General features: G+C 42.9%; 1 protein-coding gene across 1 annotated transcript in view; it reads left to right on the top strand.

Moving 5' to 3' along the window:
* Positions 1-3,086: 3,086 nt before the first annotated feature.
* Positions 3,087-26,244, top strand: part of LOC122619358 (homeobox protein homothorax) — a 133,476-nt gene continuing 110,318 nt past the window's right edge. The window contains exon 1 of the mRNA XM_043796253.1: positions 3,087-3,387. The gene's annotated coding sequence lies outside the window, so the exon portion shown is untranslated. The remainder of the gene's footprint in view (positions 3,388-26,244) is intronic.

Raw genomic sequence — 26,244 nt, forward strand, 5'->3', positions numbered from 1 at the left:
AATTGCCAGTGGTCCGAACCATCAGCCATCAACCATCAGCCATCTGCCCATCCGTCCATTGCTCCTTTGCTCCTTTGGTCCTTGGCTCCTGAGCAGCGGCACTCTAATTAAATTATCAAAAATTCATACTGACAGCGGGCAAGGGATCGCGCCAGCAGCGGATTCTCCATATTGACCTCAGTGCACTGCGACAAAATGTGTGTCAATAAATGTCTAAATATATAATATAATATATAAAAAATAAAAGAAATAAAAACCTATTTTCTATTTAACGCTTTTCGTGGTCCTGATAAAATTTAAAAAAAGATCTATAATTTCAAACATATTCCATATATTTCATATTGCGACCCCAACTTGTTTTGTCTGGGGCAAGTATTTATAAGCAAGTATCTAATATTGTACTGCCTTAATTTCTCTCAGTGCACCCACACAACCAGCTCATTAATTCGCATGTAGTTTAGCTCATCCTTCGGCCGCCTGGTGACATTCATTTGCCGGCTAAATGCTTTCTGACATTGTTTAATTGCCCTGGCCGCTCGGCTCCTGGTCTCGACTTCTTCCAGTTCCAGCTCCTCGGGGGGAAGCCCCTGCTTATCCGATGGCCGATGGCCGATGTCCGATGGACATTTGATAAATGATTGTGCCTGCAGTGTGCGCTTCAATTTGTTTACCTTCTTCCCGCAAGGAGGCGGCTTTCGATGCTCGATGTTCGGTGTTTGGTGTTTGGTGTGCCCAAAGTGTCCTTCGGCGCGTTGACAGCTGTCAAAATTGTGTGGCGCTGGCGCTGTGTGCCAAATCGATAGGCGGACTACCAGTTGCCACTGGATTTTCCGCGAGCTTTCCTCTCGATGCTTCCAAGTCCATTTTCACTGCGCAGTGAGAACCGGAAGCTTCCGCTCAGCAGCAGCATCTCAGTCAAATGCAAAGGCAATAGCAATGGCAATAGCAATAAAAAAAACAGCGAAAGAGAGTTCGCACATCCTTTGTTTACAATGAACAACTCCACCAATTTGAGGAGGATGCTGATGCTGATGCTGTGCTGCTGATGCCGATGCCGATGGTGATGCTGCTTTTGGGGCTGCAGGACATTCGTTGATGACGGGCCCGGAGCAAATTCTCCGGAGAGGAGAGTCCTGCATATATGCTATTCCGATTCCAATTCCAATTCCGTGTGTTCGCTTGCGAGTGTTGAGCGCAAAGTGTCAACGCGTGCTTTGGCTTTGCCAGCATTCTTCTACGCTTGGTTCTACGGCTCTTTTTTTTGCCCCTCCACCCCACCACCCACCGCCCGGTTTCACCAGAGGATTCCGTGTGGAGCCGGGCATATGGCAATCGATGGGCGCATTGGCAACGCTCAGTTGAATAAATATTTTATTAATGCAAAATTCCCATCTGTTGTGCACGTACCTTGAGCCAGGGGTTTCTTATCACATCGCATCGAAGGGTTTTCGCCGTGCGTGGGTTTCCATATTCTTATCGCACTCGGGGTTGCAAATTTGGCATTACGTTTTATTGTGCGTCGTAGAGGTAAAGGGGAAAATTCTATTAATATTTGAAGGGTAACCGGAAATGTTTTGCAATTGTATTTCTAGTGTTTCGAAAGTTTTCGGTGTATCTAGAAGAACATGAATAAAGTAATGGGGGTCCAGAATCAGGGTATTACTAGATGAACATTTCCTCCTATCTTCAACAATTTTAAACGTATATAATATCATATTTTTTGATAAATATAAAACCACTTTGAAGTATTTAATAATATTTTCTACCTATTTCATATAACTAGTTCTGTAGCATTCAAAACAGATTTTCTTCATATTTACTACCATATGAACATGTTTATAACAACCATTTTTATCCATTAAGCTGAATTTATAAATTTAAAATAATTAAAAAAAAACATTTTAATATCTGTTTTAATATTTTAAAATCTTTTTACTTCGGTTTTGGAAGAGCATTTCCGCGGTCGTCCTTGAAATTGACAAGCTCCGCTTGGAGCTTTTTATTGTTTTCGGTTTTAGACGCAGCAGCCGCTGCCAGAGGAGAGAATGTTTTGGCCGTGTGGTTCAGTGGCTCAATGGCTTTCGGTGGCTGGGTGGGGAGTGGTGTCCTTTTGGGGGAAGGGGGGTGGGGATGCCGAGTGGGGCGCAGCACCGCACAGCATAGCACACAGCCCACAGCACACAGCCCACCGTGCAACGGTGGTCGGGTTGAAAACTATTCTGTCCCGTGCGCTTTGATGCTCACTTCACTTTTCCACGTTCCACGTACTTTTTTTCACCCATTTTCTTTGGCCGAACTTTTAGAAATGCTTTCGCTGTGCGAGTGTGCGAGTGTGTGTGTGTGTGCGTGGTTCGATGGCGGCAACGTTTTTGGTCCTTGATTTTGGTTTGGGTTTCGCTGTGGGGACGCTGTGAGATTTTGGCTTTTGTCGCTCTCTTTGACAAACGCAACGCAACGCGACGCGACGCGAGTGGGCTCTTGGCCAGGCTTTTGTTGTTCCCAATAAACGTAAAAAAATAATAATAATACGAAATTCAGATAAAAATAACAAATAAAAATACCAAAATGCACACTCACTGGCGGCTCCAAGCGTAAGTTGCTCAAGTAAAAAAGTGCGGTGAAAGCAGCGACCAGAGGCTGAAAAATCGAAATAGTCGCGAGATTAGAAGTTTTGTGAGTGTGTGTGAGGGACATGGAGAAAGGACATCGCGTCGCCATGTTAGACGTGTTTGTTGTCGTTGTCGCCGCCACGTTGTCGGTGCATCTCGCTCCTGGATGCCACTAGAATCGGGACAGCCATAGCCCATCCTCGGCGCGGAGCATTGGACAATGGCAGTTGCTCCGTAATCCCCACCAGAAAGTGCTAGAGGAAAAACCCGCCAGCGGAGGAAAGTGGGAGCACCGTTAGACGTAGACGTTATCCCGTAGACCCCCCGGAAAATCCCCGTATCCCCCCTGGAAATTCCCACAGTGTTTTAGTTGTTCGCTCGCTCGCTCGCTCGCTCTCTCTCTCTCCCAATCTGTGTGTGTGTGTGTAGGTGTGCGTGAGAGTGACTTACTCCTTCGCGCTGTCACTCTCCCAAGGACTCTTTCGGCACATCCTCTCCGTTACTCTCTCTGGCGTGACATGTTTATGTTTTGGCCCCAAACGGCGCTCTCAGTGGCCAACTTTGACAGCCAGAACTGTCAGTGTACAGTGGCGCCAATCGGGCAAATTGCGCGCAAAAACCTTGTTGACAAACAGCATGTGATGGTGGAGTGAAATGGACAAATGCAAGACTCACCTAACGCACTTAATGGTTCCTAGTTGATACTAAACTGATACAAAGGACGAAGGACAGCGGTGGATATCTCTGGGACACTGGCGGTGGATTGGTAAATTGATTGGTAAGTGAAGTAATGACTATTGCAATTTTAATTAAATTTGTATAATTTTATAAAACTGTGTATCAGAATGTTCTTTTAGCTTTAACTTACCTTACGTTCTATTCTATAAGCAAACTGACACTATCCAGTTTATTGTTTAAACAAAAGCAATTCGACGAGTGAAGGAAAACTCCTACTTGAAGCCATTAAATTCACTCTGAACACAAATGAACTCGTGTAACGTGCTCAACAAATCATTGGCATTTCATTATTGACTAAGTATTCAAATACCATTACGAGTTTGGGCCACCATCCTGCATAATTTCCCGAAAGCCCGAAAAGCCGAAAGTCCAAGATCCCAACTCCGACTGGACCACCCACATTATCTAATATTTATCGAGTCGCACCGCCTCCGCAGAGGCAGAATCTAATTTGGCCGGACCACGACTGAGCCACACTGACAATTTTAAATCAATTTGCTTATTACAAAATGCCATCGAGAGATCCCAAGGCGCCGAGCGGAAACACGCAAATATGCAAATGTTGCAGAAAGCCAAAGTGCAGAATGCCAAATGCCAAATGCACAACTGCAAACTCACACAGAAACACACTCACCCACACACATACGAAACCCACACACATAATCTATTTAATTAAAACTCTATTATTAGTATCTATTAAGTATGCAATGTGACAATCCGACAGGCGAGACATTTGTCAACGGAATTTTTCATTATTTTAATTAACTTTCTCTTCACTGTTCGTTCACCAACTCAAACCAAAAAAAAGAAAAGGAAAATAAAGGCAAATAACAAAATCAGACCATTTCGTGTGCAGACAACACAAAGCCAAAAATTGTTTTGCTATTGCATTTTTTGTTCGGTTTCGCTTGCATTTCCATTGGGCTGCACTTCTTTTGCAGAGGGAAGCGATTCCATTCCATTCCATTCCGCTGTCCTTTATCCTGCTAAATCGCATTACTAGCCTGTCATGTGAAATGTCAACCGTAAAGCGTCCGCTGATTGTTAATTTCACTTTTATTACCACTCGCCGTGGTTGTTGTTCCTGGCTTTTACCGCCATCGTTGTGGATCGCCACATTTTGTTTGCCATTGGCCAATTGTCGGTCGCTTTTGGCTTTCAGCTTTCAGCTCTCGGCTTTCGGCTTTTGGCTTTTGTCTTTGAGCCGCGTGGCAGGAGCAGGACCTCCGGTGGCAGGTCGTCCCGAAAGTCGCTCTAAATGGGCATACAGTTCGCCTGGTTTGTTAGTCGTCCCACCAGCCGCTTTGGATGACTTTCAGTTGCAGTTTTTGGTGCCCAGAGCAGCCTTTTGGCCACAGATTGGCAGGCTTAGCCAGGTATTTTGCCATTGTTTCAGCCATTCGACGAGGGGGCCATATGGCTGTGGCCTAGTGGGTGATAATCGAAATGGATTACAGCCCGAAATGGGAGATCGCTGTCAACAGAAATGGCGGAAAGGAGAGCAGGTGACTGCAAGTGAAATCGCAATAAGTAGATACCTGAACAAGCAGTAATAAGATTTAACAAACTGAATCGAGTTTACCTTAACTTAACATCAACAAATTATATTCCATTCTGTTACTTTTCTACCGCTCATAATATGATATGGATCATAGAACACCAAAAGTTATTGATTTCCCCATATTACTTTTAAAAGCTGTATTCAAATTTACAGAACGACCCAGTTGCTTTGTGTTTTCAATTACCATTAAATCAGAGAATGTGCACAGAAGTGGTTCCCTTTGCGACCACAATGCTGCATGACACCGTGTCACCTGTTACACTTGGCCCTTTGTCCATTTTGGCCCGGCAATCAAGTCGCCATGAGCACACATCGGAGGCCAAGAGAAAAAGAGTCACAACGTGCATTTGGTCAATTGTCTCGTTTACAAATTGCCCCGCCGTCCGGGACACAAGCTCATTTTCATAAATGCAACAACGCCAGTGGCGACGTCCAACTTGCTGCACGTGGCATGTGCAACTGCGACCCCCGATCTGCCCGATTCGTTGCCATTATCTGGCAACTATTTCAGAACAACCACCCACTCCCCAGCGCCACATAACCCACTTCCACATCCACATCCACATCTCCATCTCCATCCACAACCACATCCACATTCACTTCCAACGTCTGTCACTTGCTATTCCCAAAGGTGCAAACAAAGTGATTATACTTAGCTATTGTTCCGACTGCTCGAAAAGGTGAGCGGTGGGAGTTGCTAGTTCCCCGGGAATTCCTCGGAGTGGGAGTTCTCCGTTCTCCATTTTCCGGGCGTTACTTCTGCGTGCCGGGAGCGGGCAGTTTATTAATTGAAATGTTAGTGCGGCCAGAAGAGTAGCAGCGCCATGGCACCAGCCAGTCTTAAATAATAGATTTGTATCGAGAATTGCGGCCAAAACGATATGGCTGTGCAGATACGGATACGGACAAGTCGGATATTTGATGCTCATTAAGTTAAGTGGTTTTAGTTTTTCCCCACCACCACCACCACCACCAACCAATCTCCCAGCGCAATTTATGCGCAGTAGTTTTCCTCGAGGATTGGGGCAGTAGCTGCACTGCAAGAAATAATTGGGTACTAATCATACAGATCAAATCAAAGTCTTAGATACGGTAGACATGCAAAAGAAGCCACCTTAGTTCTATGAGTATTGTATGGCAAAACTTGCTGACTTGAATATTGAAAATAACATTTTGCAGCTAGACTTTTTTGCCGAGTGTAGCACTCTAAGGCGGCTCACCAAAGAGGTTCTGCGAAGATGAATCGGTGCTCGTTTGTTTGGAATCCAGTGTCGCCGCAGTGGGTCGAACTTACTCCGATATTGGGCATTATCTGGGGAGCCCAGATTCGTGACTTTTGTGGCCGTGGCCTTTGTCTCCGCTGAAAGAGTCGGTGCCGGTGATCCCCAATGGGATCTTTCTCTCTTTCCTTCATTCTTTTTGGTTAAAGGTTTTTGTGTAAGGTGCACATTAGTAGTAATTTTTAATGGTTTACTTTTCGGTTTTGTTCGCGGAGGCTGTGAACGGTTTTTTATTTAAATTCGTATTCGTATGCGTTGTCTTCTCTACGATTTTAGTGGTTTATTATTTAAATGAGCCTGTGGGTTATTTCTTGGCCCGTCTTTTGTTCGCCCTGGAGCCTCAGATTGTTCGTTGTTCGAATTTAATCAATTTGATTTATTTTCCTCTCTCATATTGTGTTGAAAATATTGTTCAAACGCATTGTGTCCATCCAACCATCCGACCATCCATATTCCAAAAAACCCATATCGCATGGCATTCTACACGTGTTTTTTTTTCTTTCCTATTTTTTTAAATTTTTGTGGAAAATGTGAGGAGTAGGCTTCTCTCGAGGGAATCGGGGGGAGGCATTAACATAAGCAGCTAAGGGCTTAAAAATTGTCCAAGTCAAGACCTTTCCGAGATAGACGACATTTTTGGAAGAGACTCCGGGATTCCATACCCCAAAGAGACTGCATTTCTTCAGGCCGAGATTTATGGTTTGCTGGAGCTTCTTTGGTGGTGACATGGAAGAATAAAAGTAATTGGAGATACCAAAAGTGGTCGTGGGTCCAGGAGAAATGTAACTAAATACTCCATGTTCAGGAAATTTATTTAATGCTCTGTGTTACGAAGGTGTTTTTATTTATTTCGTAGTAAAAAGCATTACTGTTCAAGCTCAATAAGCAAATTATCAACACGACATTTTACAGTCTTGTTTGCTTACTGCAACTATTTCATTGATCATTTTCGATATAATTGAGTCGTTTACTTTTGCAAGCGGAATATAATGATGTTTACGTATTAGTTGTCTTTAATTAGGTAAATAATTTGCACAATAAATTAAGCCAGTCGGCAATTTATAGCAGATTTAAGGTTAGTTAATATCAGTTTACTGCCTTTTTAATGCATTTATTCAAATGAAACTCAAGTTGTTTGATGGACTTTATTTTTAACATTTATTGTTGACATATTGAATGTTTTTAGCAGCAGGATGCTTTAGCCAGAAGACTTTTAATGTCCCAGATCAACTTCAGCATCATTTCCACTGCTCATTTGACTTCTTCGAGTTTCCCCCAATCTGTTGGCTTATCAATGCCAACTAACAAGCCTAACCAGCTACCACAAAACACGACACCAACACCACCACCATCGCGCCCAAAAGTTATCTTTATGGCCAGAATGCAATCGTTGAGCCAAGATGGCAAATGGAGAGGAGTTTCGCTTGGAGATGGTTATGGAGCTGGATATGGAGATGGAGATGGAGCTGGAGATGGAGACACGACCACACCCCGTTGCTAAGTTCCACAGTCAGCCCACTTTGGTTGATGAGAAATTACATTTGAGCTGCGAGCAGCAGATGCCAATCTTATTAATGTTGTTAGTAGTTCCTGGCCATGCCAATGCCATTGCGAATGCCAATGGCAATGCCTTGTCGACTAGCCAACATTTTTGCATGCAACAGCAACAAGAAAAAGAACAGCAACAACATCCCCACCCCCCTCCTTCCGACCAGGCTGAAATGTATCAAATTTCAATGCACAATCATCACAATCAAAAAATAAAAATTCTGAAATCAACTTTTTCCCCCTCCCCTTTCCCATCCTTTCGATCCATCGGTCCATCTGGAGCTGGCTGGGATTTGGAGTTGGATTTGGTCGTGGCCTCGGCTTTATTCTCCACTTGGAGCCTCACACTTGGCATTTGCCTTTGATGTTGCTGTTGTTGCTGTTGTTTCTGTTGTTGCTGCTGCTGCTGCTGCAACGCTTGTTGTTGGTAATATAAGATACGAAATCAAAAATACATCATTGCCAACAAGTAAAGGCCGCAGAGGCTACAGCCACAGTTTCCGAAAGACAGAGTGCACTGAGGAAAACAGTGTGTTGAAAGTCTGAGTTTTTTGTCAAGGAAAATAACTCTTTAGATTGGGTGACTTTAAACATTTCCTATTGGCATGGAAAAGAACAAATAGTAGCTGTAGATATGCTTTTGAATGAACCCAGTCCCGTTTTTCTCGCTGTGCAATCGCCCTGGAGCTAAAGTCCAGCTTAAGCAGCTCCATCTGCATTCCCCGATGTCCCACGTCCTCCGTCCTCCGTCCTCTGTCCACTGCCCAATGTCCAGTGCCCGTTTTCAGTTTTCAGCTTGCGGAGTTGCAAGTTGCAAGCCTCGCTGATTGTATGCATGTTTCGCTTTTCTTTTCGCCGCGCGCTAAATGAAGTAAGCAAACGTTGATTACATGGCCTCAAGTGTGCGCCTCCAAGAGAGGATTGCGGATTCCGAGTGGAGGATTGGGCATGGGGCATGGAGCATTGGGGATTTGGGATCGGAGAAAGATCGGGGAGTCGAGGGGTAGAGGATTCATGAAGCAGGCACCACAGTCCTCGTCGTCGTCGTCGTTTTTAATGATGACTTCAAATGAGACGCTGTTTATACGTTTTTCATGCAGATACAGCCAATCGGGCGGATTTGGCCAAAAGGCCTTTCCATATAATAGACTTGATTTTCGTCTGATTAAACGAATGTTTGTGGCAGCCCCTCCCACAGCTCCTCGTTTACCTCTGCCCCCTTGGACAAGCGAAGAAGTGTGTTAATTTTTAATTAGAGTTGTACTGTTATTTGTTGTTGCCTCGATCAGCTTCAGAAAGGGTTAAGAATGCAATTGACTTTGGCTCGCCCTCTTGACTTCACACGGCCGCCACAAATTTGCAAACGCAACGAGACACGAGTCCGATTTCAAGGAGGAGTTCAGTTCAGATTGGGGGGAAGGCTTTTGGGGCTTTTGGGGCCTTAGGGACAACGACATCGACAGCCATATAAGGTGGGGCCAACAGCAGCAGGGACACAAGCTCCTCTTTACAACTAACATGTTCTTAATTACAACGAAATGGCGAAGGTGAGGCCAGTGTTGGGGCCAGGTGAGCATTCGGTTTGGCTTTGATCTGAATGGCAGTGGGTACTCCAGGGTCCAGGCACTGCAGTCGCCGTGCTATTATTATTATCATTGGTCACTCCACTCCACGCCATGATATGCAAATAAATAAATAAAAAGGCAATTGACAAGCTCATAAACTCACGGACTCGCGCGCGCCTCAAAGGAAACTCAATCTGCTAGATGCAAATGAAAACGCAATCATATTTTATGTATGAGCCTGGCCCGCTGACAAAAAAAAAGGAGAAAAGCAAACAAAAGGAAAATCAGCGCGAATAACATGCGAAATACAATAAACTGGAGTCGCCCATACATACATGAGCCCGAAGATTGGATTGTTGGCCGCAGATGTTTTGGCCATTTCGCAGAGGGTGTCTCGTTGGGAGTGTGGGGCCAACAACATTAATCACAATTACCAGCTGATGTCATAATGTAACTTCGGGAAAAAGGCGCACCAGCGAAATTAAACTCCAAATGAGTGGCAAAAGCGTATGCTTCTCTGAGTGCTTTGGTTTTCATTTACCTACGAGCAGGAAGGCACACCACTAAGATTCAAGATTATACCATATACATAGTAGCATATAGCATTCATAAGATACAGCTAGTAACTAACAGAAAGATAGTTGCATTCTTTGAATTATTTGCCAACTTTCTCGCCCTGAGTCACCCTATTCCTGGTCATGTGGGGCGCTTTTGGGAAACGCATTTGCCTGGCAAATGCAATGACCGTGGCACTCCGGCGAAGACAACAGCGAAGGTGTTAAGTTATGGCACAGTCTGCTCCACACAGCTGGGCATCCAATTTGGCCCACCACAGGCCGCTGCTCCTCCGTGCTCCTCCACTGGTGGCCACCTCCAACTCCTTGGCCAGAAATTAAGCATCAGCATCGCAGTTCGCATTTCGCATTTCGCATTTGCCATTTGGCGTGTGTGTTGGAACATTCCAATGGCTCTGGGTGGTTTCCACTGCTGTCACTCGGTACACTGAACAAAATTGAGCAAAAACACCGCATATAAGGATACCTATTTAAGAATACCAAGTAGTTGCTGATTAAATGAATGTTTTATTCTATGTGAAAATGGTTTCTTTTTTCTTTAATTTAATACCAATTTCCAAGCTATGTAAGCCCAGTTGAAATACTATATTTTACGGTGCAAAAAGGCAGGACAAGGGGGAATATGAGGAGTGAGCAGAGCCAACTCGACCACTCACCCTGTTTTGGGCCAACGAGCGAGCTACGCGATTTGATTTATGGCCCGTTGTCAAATTATCCTTGATAAGTCATTAATATATTTTGTTAGTTCTTTTAACCAGGAGTGCCTGCCCCTCGCCCTCTCCCTTGCCGCCTCGATTTCTGGCCCTGCCCTCCTCGTCAACGAGTGTGTGTTTGTATTACTCGATTCCGACATTTGACTTTTGGAGCGCCAAACACTTTCGTTTGTACCACAATTCACATGGTCATAAAAACTGCGCCTAAATAGCTCCCGCTTCACAATATAATTTATGTCTCTGCCAGCCAGCCATGCGGCTCTCAAATGAAGTGGCAAATTCACACTTTTGGAAAACCACTCCGCCGCAATCGAGAGGCCCCCCCAAAACGAAAGGCAGTAAAATCGTAATTGTGTGGGCTGAGAATACGAGTAACATCATCATAAAAACCAATTCACAAATCATAAATATAAATGAATTTCGTGCGGAGGAGCAAATCGATTCGATCGCATTTCGCATACAATAAGGCAATCTCTGATTTTCGTATCATAAACTTAAGTATATCCCTCCTAGACGTCGCGAGGGGCCCTCTGAGCACATTGGCTATGTGCCAGCCGTAAATCTTCCGGCCTATCAGCATCTCCCAGATATTCAGAGATCGAGGTATCCAGAGACCGGGGTATCCAGAGATCGAGGTATCCAAGGGGTCCAGGTCCAGGTCCAGTGTTTGCGCATGCGCACGCGTTCGGGTTTGAGTTCGAGTTAGCCGGCGCTGATAGATTTATGGCGCCAAATAAAATGCCTCGAGACAAGCGGCAAAATCACCAGCCTCAGTCTCAGCATCAGCCTTAGTCTCAACCTCAGTTCGCTTCGGTTATTTGCTTTTTATTTTCTCGATGGTTTTCGGCTGGGAAAACAGGAGTTTGTGGGGCGGGTGGAGTGGTACTGGGATTGGGATTGGGAATGGGAGTGTGGGGCCTTTTGGCTGCCGGACCAGCTGCTTAATCAAATAGTAAATGCGAGAAGAGTGCAGTAAAACACGATCATTGACGAATGCGGCCATATTACAGCTCCATAAACTGCCGGGCATATTGCTTTTGACTCAATCTAGTAGCGATTTGGGTGCTTTTCCCAGCACCATGGGAAAGTAGCACATTTCGGACTACAGAAATATGAAAGTTATCAAAGAATACTAATTAAAAGGGGATTTAGACAACACCTGGAAAAGCCCTTCAAGTTATAGCTTATCATTATTTATTCATATTAAAGTTCCCTCTTCCATAAATTATATTTCAAATCAAGTAGAATATTTTAATGAAGTCTTTTAAGCAGGGTGCTTCATATTCTTCTACTTATACAGCGATATAGCGAAGCAAATCTAATCACTTAGTGAATGAATCGCGGCCACGCAATTTGCAAATCGCCATCATGATCGCACCACAATAATTCCCCCGATACGATAATTAGTCGCAATGCGATTATAAAACATTTCCCAGACCGGAGCAAAAGACTGGAGTCTGGTGGAGTCCCCCAATCGTGGAGGACACTGCGCATGAGTAACGCGCCGCCGACTCAAGATTTATGGGCTGACGCTCTGGGGGATTGTGGAATGGGTCTCCAACTGGAGACGGGGCCTCCAATCCGCCCAGGGCGGTAGATAAAGCTGGAGCACACTGGGAGAAAATATACAAAAAATACTGAATAAAGGTTTTAAGGCCTCAGTGTAGTCACCAAATCGGAAGAATTATCTATGGCTTTTTTATATGCCTGGTTTCTTGGATTTGTAACTCAAACTCGACAGCACCTAGAAGCTCTTCTGAAACCGATTTTTTGCAGTGCATCCTTTGCATCTGGCTCTCTAGATGGCGACACTGCTGATGTCCGAAAGATCTTAACCGCTCAGCGCTTTTTGCTTTTGCTGTGCTTTTGCTTTGCTTTTGCTTCGGGCATGAGCGCTCGCTCTCGTAATTTATGCGCTCAGATCGTTGACATAATTGGTTTGGGGGGAGGGTTTCCACGCCACATGAGCAAATTGATTGAAAACCTACAACAAAATCAACGGAGTAGCTAAGAAAAAAATAAAAATAAAAAATCGAAAAGGAGTGCAGAGAGAGGGGGGGAGAGAGAACGAAAACTTTTTCGGAGCGACATGCAACAATTTTTATGAAAAATAATTACACCTTTGTACTTTGTCAATCAAAGTGAACACGACGCAGACGGCAAAAGGCAGACAACATGTTGAAAAATCGGTACAACATTTCATTGAGTCAACACAAATGGGCCAGGCTAACTGACTGCGAGCCACGTAAATCTCATTTGAGCCTCCACTGACATGTCGCAGGATTAAGTTGTCAATTGCTTCGGAGTTGGTTTCATAGTGCCGTGCCTCCTGCCTCGTGCCCCCCTTTTCCCCCCACCAAGCATGTATGTATGTACATGTATGTATGTGGCAGCCACGATTTCCCCTCGATGCGAGTGCAAAAATATTGAAATTACGGGGGGCTTAGTTGCAATCTCAATACAATGATCACCTTTTGATGGATTCCCCATGATTTACGATGCGGCAGCCAGTTAACCAGCTAACCAGCTAGCCAGTCGCCTTTGGGCCTCCAGACATCGAGCAGCAACAATTAACGAGCCCCATTTTAGGTGTTGCCTGCCACAGAGCAAAAGACGCAGCTCCTTCCACCTGCCAATAAAGATAATTTATGTACCTTCAAAAGTGTGATGGTGTGTGTCTGGTTAGTTGGATTGCGGATTGCTGGATTGCGGATTGCCGGATTGCTGTATAGCTGGATGCCTGATTAGCACCACGTTCTGCCATCTGAGGCTATAAGTCAATTAGTTGGGCGATCTCTGGCGATAAAATTGGCAAATGATATGCAATTGATTTTTAGACAAAAAGCACAGGGACGGTAGACTGGGTAGATGTCTTCACTTGATTAACATTAATAAGCTAGATGCTTCGCAATATATTCAATCAGGCTTTCATCTTAATTGCTAGATAGATGTATCTTCAATTTAAGTATGACAATAAAAAACAAGTTGTAAAGACTTATATGCCAGCAAGTGTAAACCAAATACAAACTACTTTTAAGTGAAAAATTCACACACCAGTGTCACAGCATAAAATCAAATTAAAACTTTTTACAACTTTGATTAAATTACACCAGTGCGCTGGCTGGAATATCTGTCTGCGAAATAGCGCAACTTGCATAGGGGCCAAAAGTTTTTTATCCTGACATTTATACGTTACCAATGGCCATAAACATAATTGCGCACGCGAGGCAATAAAAGTGGCCAACTATCAAAAATAGTGGAAAATACATGGGAGTGCCGTAGTTTTTCGCATATCACGACAATGATGCAAGCTGTCAACTTCCCGCGGTGTTCATAAAAGTCGCGTTTTGTTTTGTTTTTGGGGGCAGCAGATGGAGGCGAACTCACAGATACCCAAACTAATAGATGCACGCAGAAAAAACCATTATTATACATACAAATATAGTCATTCGTATGAAGTATTGATGTTCTAAACGGTTAAACTCTTTTATGTTTATTTGTAATGGGATTTTGTTGGCATAACCATGAATGTTTTATACAGACTTCTTCTCTGAGTGCAGTTCTCCCAAACCTATGGAAACATGAAGTGGGTGCCACTGCATTGGCATTGTTATCGCCCCGGATACGGGCCCCATTTTCAGCGGCAAGTTCGTCAATATCCATTTGCAGATTCTGGTTTCGCGACCCCCATGCCTCATGCCTCTTCACACATACATATGTACATATAGCAGGCGGGCACTCCGAAATATCTATCGACTGCACATTCCTGTTGCATATTTGCGTTTGCAGCAGCGGCACTTATCACTTCATTGCAGTTTTATGATGCGTCAAAATTGATGCTTAACGGTTTTTCGCGTTCTCGCCGCATTTAGAGGCACTCCGTGTTGACGGTTTCTATCTGTGTGCACATCTGTATGCGTGCCACTTTGCGTGTGTATGTGTGTGGGCCTGGTCGTGAGCCATGGCCAATGCAATGAATTTGATTTTGATGTTGATTTGCCCGTCCGCGAAATGTGCCCAACTGTTGCATGCACATAAAGTCAGCCCAGTTTTCAATTTTCATCGCATTTCACATCCGTGTTGGGTTATTTTCTCTAATTGAATGTTGTCTGGCTCGAAATAGAGATAGAGAGCAGAGATCGTACTAATGAAAATCAGCTGGAAACTTCAAATCTTTGCAGAAATAATAATAATAAAATCCAAACTTACTTATTGATAATATATTCATATTTCTGAAATTTATTTCAACTTTCTACAGGACAATCTTCATTAAAATACAAGTTGTTTCGACTTTATGATAAGAAAAATTAATCCAAAATCCAGTTTACCAGTTTCTATATTGGCAATAAAAAAAAACCTACCCAAATTAGGCATGAGTTGACTTAATTGCAGTACCCCAGTAATTTTCCACTTTACTGCGACACATATCACCTTTCAGGCATTCCTGAAAAATATAGCTGCTATCACGCTGACAATACCAATACTCCCCTCATTATTATGGTTGGCTGTTTTTTATTTGATTAGCGCCAGGGGAATTCCCCAAAAATGCGGGGGAGGAGTTTTAGTTAGGAAGTTCGACGGCTAGTCCCATTCCAGTTAGGGTTCGATTGATTTTATTACCGATTTTTAGGTGGTTTTTATGTTCTAACAACAATTTGGGGAAATTTTACGACAGAATAACTTAGGGGGCAAACAACTCTGTTTCCACTTTTATTTTCCGCCATTCAGAAGAACTTTTACGATCGTTTAATTGAATCGTGAACATATCTTTCGCTTTGATTTCCTCTATGATTTTTTTATTGTATATTTTTTGTGTGTTTTTTTACTTTAGTACGCGAGCAACCAGGCAAATGAGCCAATGAAATATGGTTACGATCGCTGGCCAAGCATTAAGTATTTACATTGACAACTCGTAAAGGGCGAGCATTAAAATCGAAAAGTGGGTTACTCAATTAATGTGGGCTGGGATTGAGTCACTCGATCTGGGATCTGATCTTGTTATACACTCCCAGGCAGGCACAGAGGAGCGACAGCTGAAAGTAAAACTGTACAATTTACACAACTGCCGAGCATGTGGCAAAGTACGGAGGACGCAGGACGCAGGACGAAGGACGCAAGTCGAAATTACTCAAACAAAATGGTCGTAAATCGAGAATTTGACTTCTTGTCGTCAAAGTAGGCAAAGGAAACCACCACCGAGCGTTCACTTTCAGGTAGAAGATGGCATATATAGTTTCCCCCGAAATGTGCCGCCTGAGACTTCGGGGAAATACTACACAAGCAACACTTACCAGCCAACCGACCGATTCCGATCCCAATCCCAGTCCAAAGGTTAAAGGTTATACCTCTCCCTCCAGAGGACTTGTCCCTCGCTTTCTTTCGTTTTCTGGATCGAGGGGCGCAACCAGAAATTGAAACAAAACAATCAGCGATGCGCAAAGGATGCGCTGTTAATTTCATTTACCCCGAAAACTCACTTTCGCTTTCAGTGCCAGGATCTTGGAATGAAGGGATCCTGCCTGCTGCCATTCTGGGCTACGAACCACTCCACCGCACTCCATTCCATCAGTTTTAATTTGGCAGGGGTTTGCCTGCCATCCATGGCTGCACATGTAAGTCGACACCTTGCCCGGCGAACTATGACCTGGATAACAGGAGACACTGTGAGAAAAGAAAAGGAATTCCGAAGAAAGTGTTGCAAGATGATCGACCAGATTGAAAGCACTTTGCACCATCAATGAGCTTCTTAAATTGAAATCAACTATTGAAGGAGAAACATATCCAGTTATATCAGTTTAAAACAAGAGAGAACGCTTTAGTCGAGTTCCCCGACTATCTGATACCCGTTACTCAGCTAGTGGAAGTGCGAAGGAGAATCTTCAACACTGACGGTTTTTGTCGCTTTGAGGGCGTTAGAGTGGGCGTGGCAAAAAGTTTTTTGGCAAATCGATAGAAATTTACAAGACTAATACAAAAATGAAAAAATATCGAAACATTTTTCAAAAGTGTGGGCGTGGCAGCTTTGGGCGGTTTGTGGGCGTTAGAGTGGGCGTGGCAAAAAGTTTTTTGGCAAATCGTTAGAAATTTACAACACTAATACAAAAATGAAAAAATATCAAAACAATTTTCAAAAGTGTGGACGTGGCAGTTTTGGGCGGTTTGTGGGCGTTAGAGTGGGCGTGGCAACATGAATCGACAAACTTGCGCTGCGTCTATGTCCCTGGAGTCCGTATGTTTAATCTCAACTTTCTAGCTTTTGTAGTTCCTGAGATCTCGACGTTCATACGGACAGACGGACAGACGGACAGACGGACGGACAGACGGACAGACGGACGGACAGACGGACATGGCCAGATCGACTCGGCTACTGATCCTGATCAAGAATATATATACTTTATATGGTCGGAAACGCTTCCTTCGTTTCCGTGCCCCGTGCCCCGTGCCGCCAAAAATGCAGCAACGACTTTGGTTTATAATGGCCGGACAAGTTTTGTTTTTATGCGATTTCCTTTCAGCCTGGTTAGTTTTAACAGTAGTTTTAGCTGGACATTTAGATTGCGAATGGCCTGATGGCTCATATTATGACCGCAATGAAGTCCGATCGCCGATAATCCGCACAGCAACTGGCTGAGTCAGTTAATTCTCAAAGATGAGGCAGATTCCTCCTGATCCCGATCCCATTAATTCGCATGAATTTATGAGTCAACTTGAAGCATAGGTTAATTGAATCCCTCAATGAAGTGTAGAAAACTCAAGTTAGTCCTTAAGATTAGGAGAGAAAGCAGGGGAAGTGGCTTACTTATACGAGCTAAAGTGCTAAATCTCATCTTGTTCATAAAATCTCTTTTTATCCGCGAGCCAATAAAATCGGTCATCAAAATTTCGCATGCCCATAAAGTCGGAGTAAAAGGTTATCATTATAAAAATTCCCACCCTTGAACGCGATATCTCGGAGTTTTGGAATCTTCCCACAGAAGCCTTCACAAAAAAGCCCAGTCACCTGTTGATTGACCTTTGGCCTCAGGTGAATCGGGAGCCAATTTTAGAGGGGGGGGAGGGGGGTTCAGCGGGTGGAGCCGAGCTACTTATCTGGCCAAAAAGCAAACAATCACGCGGCTGACTTAACCAAATCGCTGCTCAACAATGAATTCAATTCAGGCAACGTCTGCCACCCAGCGATCGAGTATATATATTGATATAGATATATACATATATATATCTCCATATACAGACACTTGTATATCAGTGATTGAGCGATCAGTTAAAACGTTTCTTTTTATTTTATTTCTTTTTCCCCTGAAGTGAAGCAGAATGATTGAGTGGCTTTCATAGACCGACCTGCATGTTCCATTCCATTCTCCACCAAAGGTATTTCCCATGATTATTTTTCGAGGTACAGCGAAAAAAAAAACAGATAAAGGGATACAGTGCGGTGGGAAAATGTAAGGCTAATGAGTATAGTATTTGATGACATTTGTATGCACAGTAACTGATGTGTATAGTTCCAAGAAATATCATGCAAAAATAGCAATCTTTATTTGTTACATGTTCGTTGTGGTTTTATATTACCGCACCGCACTGTAGCAGAACAAAATGCGTAACCGCAACATTAAGTCGCATTAGGCAGTGTCAAAAAAAGCATTTACCTTTGCGATAGAATTTGGTGCGGTGTTTTTGTTTGCCTTCGGCCGCTCTCCACCTGCAATATATTTCAATTGCTAACTTGACATGTCTATCCGCCTGTCCGTCCGTTAGTCCGTTTGTCCGCCTGTCCCACTGTCCCGCCGACCGTTTTGGCCCACTGTACCCAATCTGGAGAGGGCTCAAGTGGCATAATTACAATATACCTGTCTCTGCTCCACCTCCACCACCCCCTTCCCTCTTCCCCCAAAAAAAGAAGCCCATCAATTAGGGAAAACACTTTTGGGGAGCTGTCAGTTTTGACCACGTGGCCAAGGATGCAGTTAGGTGTATGCTCGTAGGTACATAGATAACCCGTGCTTAATGAAACGGGCGATAAGTTGCTCAACTTTAAGCGGCATACTTGTCACTTTCGACAGGTTCGTTAATGCAGCATGTTGCACGTTGTTTCAGGTTGCAGCTTTATTTTTTGCTAGGTGTGAAGTGCCATATTAAGCGGAAATTTACGATCCCGTCGCGGATATGGATGTGGATATGCTTAACCCAGAGCAGACAACCTGTTATGGTGCGAAAGTCCTTGAAGGCCACAAGGCCAACACTCAATAAATTAACCCTTACCCAAAATCCTCCTTCAACTGGCAGTTCTAGTTCTTGAAAAGGTAAAAATCTCGTTGTTCCGGTCGTAAAAACTTTGCCATTGTTTTTTCTGGGCAGTTCGCAACTTTACGACTTTCCGAGTGCATCATCAAATGGGAAATGGAAACTGGGAAATGGGAAAACTCCATGGCAATGGGCCCGAAATGAAATATCAATAAACGACGCAACAATTGAATTTACACCAAACAAAACTTTTTGACAGCTTGTAAAGGCAGAAAGGAGGGGGTCTGGTTCTATTCCTCAGGAAAAGATTGCTGCAAATGGAAGGACGGAGCATTCGGGGAACGAGGAACCGAGGAATCGAGGGAGACATTTTTACGATGAGCCCACGGCGAAAGGGTCGCTCGAGGGTTATGTACACTCGCCTCTAGTCATAATTTTCTATTTATCGTGTAATTTGTAGCGCAATTTGTTGCTCGTAAAACTCTCAAGTGAAAATACCATCATCGTGTTTAGCGTCATCGTTATCATCATGGTAATCATCATCATCGCACTGAGGGCCCATATAAAACTCGTAAAATGTGAAAGTTGTCTCCGTGCCACGGGATTCGGCATTCGGGATTCGGTATTCGGGGTTCTGTGCGTGTAAACATCAGGAATTGACATCATAAATGGTTCTGGCCGAGTTCATTGAATTTATAGACTTCCTCGCACTCATGAAGTCACAAAAACGTCCATTTCATCGGTCGTTAAAATGTTTGTGGGAGATTTTCCAATGGGAAATCGCTGTAAGGTGAAAATGTTGTGGTCAAGCTAATTAGTAATCCAGTTTAATAGCCTTCATTAAATTTGGTAATGTGCATTTATTGTCATGTAAAATATTATTAATATATTAGCATACATATGTATAATACAAATGTTATCAGATATGGTTTAGGAATTATGCTGAGGCTCATTTTCCTTTAGAGCAACTAAAGAGATTTTACTTAGAGATTTAAGATTTAGTTTGATTTGTTAAACTGACCTCATAAGATATTTTGTTTTCTTTCTGAAGATAATTATACCTAAAAAGAGCTTGTTTTATATTCAAGCAAATCTTAACAAATGCTAAAAATTATAGGCAAACGCCATATCCAAATCAGTTGTTTAAATCAAGCTTATAACCTGAGAGAAAATTGTTTTCTACCCAATTGCTCAATAAACATTTCCCGTGCAATTTTTTCGCATCGCACACAGGGCGTATACGCAATCGGCAGATCGAAACGCACACACGCACAGGCATATCCATCATCAGGCACACAGACGAGCGCGCAGACACACGAAAGTATTTTGCAAATTTGCGCTCAATTAATTGCAAATAATTCATTTGTTGTTCGCCACGGATCAGAAAGAGATGGCCGCGCACTGGGGTATTTTATGGCATTTTGATTTCATTTTTGTCAAGCAACTGGGGGGCTGCGGCAGAGCTTTCCCCTCGTCCCCGCCAGATCCCCACCCCGCCGCCCGCAGAATCCGAGCCTTTTGATTTATTGCCGACCTTGTTATGTGCAGGCGCATTAGCGATATATCCATTTCACTTTCCATAATGGCATAATGGTGGCGGGTTCGCATGGAGACCACCCCTTCGGCCGGCGGGCGAAGTCCACGCGCGAGAGCGAGACAACAGGGGCTTTTCCAAGCTGTAAAGTGCGGAGGGGAAATGCGCTAGCCCTCTCTCACTCTCTCTCTCGTTCGCTCTCTCTCGCTCTCTCCCTTTTGGCGGCTTCGGCTTTTCCCCTCGCTTTTTATGGCAAAACCGAAGAGTGCATCCAAAAGGAGGGGAACTCGAGGGGCCACTCAAGGATGGCTTTCGATCGCCTGGCATCCGCGCGTTAATCGCAATTTATGAGTTTTGATAATTAGGAAACGCGATTAAAACAGCCCGAAACAACGTCATCGTTGTTGGCCTGCTGATTCCGAAATGAAAAGGTGGCCTTTTAATCGAGACTTAATGTAATTTTTCTGTCGCTTTAACGGGTTATCTCCTCCTTTTTCATTTTGCAAGTTTTTATGTCTGCAGAAATGGCGATCTTAACTGAATGCTTCGATTATTTTCGATACTCTTGAAAGAAAAAACATAGTAGGATGTAAAAAATAACTAAATTCGCTTTTGTTAAGGAATAATGAGTATTGTAAAACATAATAAATGTATTGAAAGAAATATGCGGTATATAAGGTATAAAAGCCTTCTTTAGATATATACAGAAATTCAAATTATATTTATTTATTTATAACCAATCATGGTAAGAGCATGCAGAATCATCTTACTTTCATAAAAAGTCATTGTCACCCCACGTTTTGAATAACTTTGTGCGGCTTACCTTTTTTTTTGCTTCAGAAACGAAGTTGCACTGACAATTAAATTTAATTTGACGTAAATGCCAATATTCAAAATGCAATAATTCTGCTGAAACAGCAGAGTCGTACGTACGTATTTGTACTCATTCCGAAAATCCTGATTTCAATCCGATTCCTGATCCCAGCAGCTTTTCCCCGTCATTCGGCTCATGGCTTTTGGCTTTTGGCTGATGGCTTTTGGCTTTTATTTTTAGTCGCGCTCGAAATCAATTTATAAATTTCGTTTCATTCGGTTTTTAATCTTTGAGGTTTCGGCTTTTTATTGTTTTTGTTATGCAAATGGCCGGTGAGCAAGAACAACAAATGTTTTATATTATTTTTGGCCAGCTTAGTCAGCCGGTTTGGCAGCATTTCCTTGGTCGGGTATTTTATGGCATTTTGCAAGATTTAAGAGCATAACAGTTCTCCAGTCCAGTTCGTGGCCAAATGTGAACCATAAATGTCCAACGAAATAAATAAAAAAAGGTCAGCGGGGTCGCTCATATTTTAACTAATTCGACTTTATTCCACATATTAAATTAATCGCTAGCTTGAAGTTATTAAAATACTCGTAAAATTGGTTTAGTTTCAGTGAATCAAGTTTATGATTGAACTAACACAAAATGCAACTCAACACTTTACGCAAAAGTAAAAACATTAGAATACCAGTTCTTTGCATTAAAAGTGTTTTATTCAATTTTCTGTGATATAATAACACAAGTTTTTGGGTCTAGAATGTGGTTATATTTACTAACGAATAGTTTATAAGAAACGAATGTACAAATTTGATTATTCAAGCATAAGCAAGCGCCATACCCTATTTTTTCTCTAACAGGCTAATGGACTGTATTAGGATAAGTCACATTTTTCACACTTAAAATGCGTTGTTAAAGTGCACAGATTTTGCGAAGACCCCTAGATTACTTAGCCCGACCTTGAATTTCCCTAAATTGTTGCAGTTTGCTGTTGGGTTGCTCGTTTTTCTCCTCCGGGAGTCGACTCCTTTTTGGCTTTTGTTGCGGTCCGAACAGATTGAATTTTTGGCAAAAAGTTTTTAGCAAGTCCCACAGAGTCCGAGGACTTTGCAAAGGTCTCCGAGGCCGAAAGTCCACAAACTGTGACCCCAACGATAAGAGGGCTCCCCCCAAAAGCCGGAGAAAAATACAGGAATACAAGAATTCAGGAATGGGGCCCAAACTAAGAGTAATTGGTTACGTTGCCTTATCGAAATACGAGTACACACAGAGAACCGGGGGAGTGGTAACAGCGTTTAATTAGAGTTTGCTCTTTACTTATTTATTTATTTGTGGCCATCCAGCCAGGACCATCTTCCTCCTCGACCATCTTCCACATCCCAGTTGCTCCTGGGCTCCTAGGCTCCTGGGCAGCTCATGTTGCTCCTGTGGGTTTGGTGAAGGGGGGGCTCTTGTTTTCCTTGGCTGCACTGCATTTCTGTGTGCTGACCATTAATAATTTCATTGAGTCGATATGCTTGCTGTTGTTGGTGTTATTGTTGTTGTTTGCACAACAGCAGCAACTTGCAACAGCGGCAAGAGCAACATGGAAGCAAAAGGCGGCTTCCGTTTGGAAGTCCCCCCGGAAAACTTAGCTTCCTGCTCCAACGATTTTTATCCGAACTTTGGCTTTGATTTTTGTATATATCAACAGTACACAATCGGGGAATTGAAACAATACAAGACATCATTTTCCGCCATGAAGTGGCAAGAAAATAAATAAAATGTGTTTTATACATTAAAGAGTATTTTTTAAGCGTTTTTATAAAATAGTTGCAGTTGTTTTGGCATCGCTTTTCCTTCTTTTGTTTCCTTCAATTTTCAATTGAGAATTTTTTGGCACTTGCAGATTGCATCCAGTGGCCACGCCTCGGAAAATCCAGCCCCTCAGCCCACTGACCACTGCCTTGCCACCCGAACCCCCCCTGCCACCTCCTCCACTCCCCTGGAAAATGAGCCATGTTTTCGGTTGCTTTTCCTTCGCTGCTGTTCTGCCGTTCTGCTGCTGCTGGTCATGCGATAATAATATTTGTTATTTACTTTGGCGGAAGGAAAACCAAGAAAACCAAGGAAAAAATCAACTACAAAGAAAACCTCGAAAAAATAACGGAAATGCACATAAATTTATTTATTTTGTGCGTTTCTTGTTGTTTCTCTTGCCAGAAATTTTCTTCGTCGGGTTTCTCATTCCTTTGCTTCTCAATTCGATTTTCTTGACATTTTCAAAATAAGTTTCATTCTGATGCTGATGGCATTTTCCTGCGATTTTGTTTCCCAATTTTGTTGACATCAATTTAGGATAATATGCTCGACAAATAAGATAAAAATGAGCTGAAATTCCATTAGCAGGTTGTTATTGCCAATTGATTGAATTGCAGTTTGCTTCTTTTGAACTCAGGTTAAATTTATTCATATGTATTATTAGTTAACGCTTTCTTAAACTATAGTTGGTGATATATGAACTGCTTGAAGTACTTATGCCTTTTACAAAACGTTAAATGGAAAAGAATCTCTAAGTTTTCGATTGAAATATCTCCCCTTGACGAATCGAAGTCCATTTAGCAACCGCTTTTGTAATCCTAGAAATGGTATCTCATTCCTTAATTTAGTTATTAACATGATGCGTCGTCTTCTTGCTGCCCGCCTCCATTTGGACTAAGTAGTTTTTCATAGGAAAACGATTTCCTCCATCTGTGTAAAAGTGATTTTCACTTCATTTCGATGGGCTCACTCCCCTGGAAAACGGCACCCCCGCCCCCCGATTGCGCCCTTGACAGTTTCAAGTGGTTTTCCAGGGCAATCAATCAAAAAGGCAGCCAGAAGAAAAACATTTCCCGACAAATGTGCCAGGAAAAGATCACCGGTCCTGAGAGGAATGAGTCACTTGGGAGCGGGATGAGGATTTCTCATTTTCGATTTTCAATTTCCAATTTTGAATATTGTGTTTTGGATTCCGTAGTGTGTAGTTTGCAGTTTGGAGGATTTGTGTGGAGGGGTGCACAACACATGTGGTCACAATCACATGCGGATGGACAAAAGACTCGGTGCATCTTAATCCCCGTTGCCTTCCGCTCATTTGCATTTCCCAATCCCAATGTTTTTCCTCCTGACTTTTCCTCAACTTCAGCGCGGACTTTCTGCCCTTTTCTAACTCAATTTTCCTTTTTTCGTTGCAGGTAAAGTATGATCAAAAACCCGGATCAGGTAAGTGAGTTAGGAAACCTAAGCCCCTTGGAAGTTAACTTTGTGGAAATAAGTTTTCCAGCCTGATAGATGTTAAAATCTTTATATACAGTGGATGATTAAAGGAGTAAAGCAAATTAAAAGATTTTTAAATAGATGTAGTAAGCAACCTAAATATTTCTTTATTCTACATTTACTTTATATCGTCCAAATACTGTTATAATTACCCTTTAACCCCATGCACTGTATACAAAAATATGGCATCGAAGGCGACGGCCTAAATTTAAACCCAATATATTGTGATGCCGGCGGTGTCCTTGAGATTAGCGGGGCGACAGTGGGCGTTGGGCGGGGGGCGTTCCGTCGGCTGGCCGAAATGGAATTGACACTTTTGTCGGCGGCTGTCAAAAGCAGAGCGAAACAGTCGAAAACGCCAAAAGGACATCGTCCTGGATGACCCGGCACATTTGTTTAACCAGCAAATTTGCCATCGATTTTTCTTCGGGTCAGTTAAAGTAGGCTGAATGATGACTGGAAGAAAATCAAGTAAAACTCGAAGGACCTTTGCTGCACAGAACAAAATAAGATATTCCTTTTGTAGATAAATTAAGCACATTATAGCAATAACTTAAAGAATCCACGTGCTGCATATTGGTTTATTGAAATATCTTAAAGTCATAAAAAATCAGAGGAATGTCCTTGTTTCTTTCCGTGTAGAGGGTGTGAGTCGCAATAGATCAGGTAGATTTACGTACAAGTGTCCTAAGCCTTTTATGGGCCTTCTCAAGCGTTGAAAGTCACAAAAAAATTAGTAGGCAAAAGGAAGATTCAAGGAAGATCAAGGAACTGCCAAAACAGGTAACTATGCAGGTAAATTCCGCGTTCACAATGCAGCTCCTTTTGACAGGACCTCAGATTTTAGATAAATTGTATAATTTTAAGACCTTGGTTAAATGAATTGTAAGTGGCAAACGGAATCAAAACCAGAAATCGCGTTATTTAAACAAAATAATGGTTTAATACATCAAAATATGAAATATGTGTGCGAACAACTAAAATAGAAATAAAGAACAATAAAATATAAATAACCCTAAATATGCAATGAAAGCAATATACAGACTAATATGATCAGTTCAACAATGTTAAAACAATTATAACTTATAAATTATAAGAGAAAATCGCGACTGGCTTTAATCTTTAACTTACAAATAAAAGGAGTGCACATAAAACTCAAAGATCCTATAACTCCAGTGACTCTCAAATCGTGTAACATGCCTAGCTCAGCAGTGGCTGCACAACTGTGAAACAGCTGTAAAACGCGTTGCCATAAAACACTTAGTGCCTCTCGCTCCAACGCAATGCAACGCAGGCCATCTCGCTCGCCGCTCTCTCCCTCGCTGTTCGGCGAATTCAGACAAAAACAAACCATTAAAAGCGCGGCGAAAAGAGCGCGTGCACTTGTCTGTCAAGATTATGGCGGTTTCAGTCACTTTGTTGCTGTTTCTGTGTGTTCTCTGTTATTTTTTTCGCATTTCGCAGCGACGGCGAAGAAGAAGAAGAGCGCCGACGGCAACTCCTATTTTTCTTCATGTGCCATTTTTTTTGTTTTTGGCTTTCTGTTTCGGTTCTTGCTTGAGTGAGTGAGCGGGAGCGAGCGAGATGGCGCCACATCAAGTTGATATCGTGTCGTCGTCTTCATCTTTTGCTGTCGCTCGTCGTTTGCGTTTGATAAATTGCGTTTATAAGAAAGAGATGAATTGTCATGCACACAACACACACTTCTCTGCCGGCGTCGACGGCGACGCCGACTGCGCTGCCGGCGTTAACATCACTGTAGGTGTTCA

Source organism: Drosophila teissieri, chromosome 3R, assembly GCF_016746235.2.
Source record: "Drosophila teissieri strain GT53w chromosome 3R, Prin_Dtei_1.1, whole genome shotgun sequence".
Classification (NCBI taxonomy): Eukaryota; Metazoa; Arthropoda; class Insecta; order Diptera; family Drosophilidae; genus Drosophila; species Drosophila teissieri.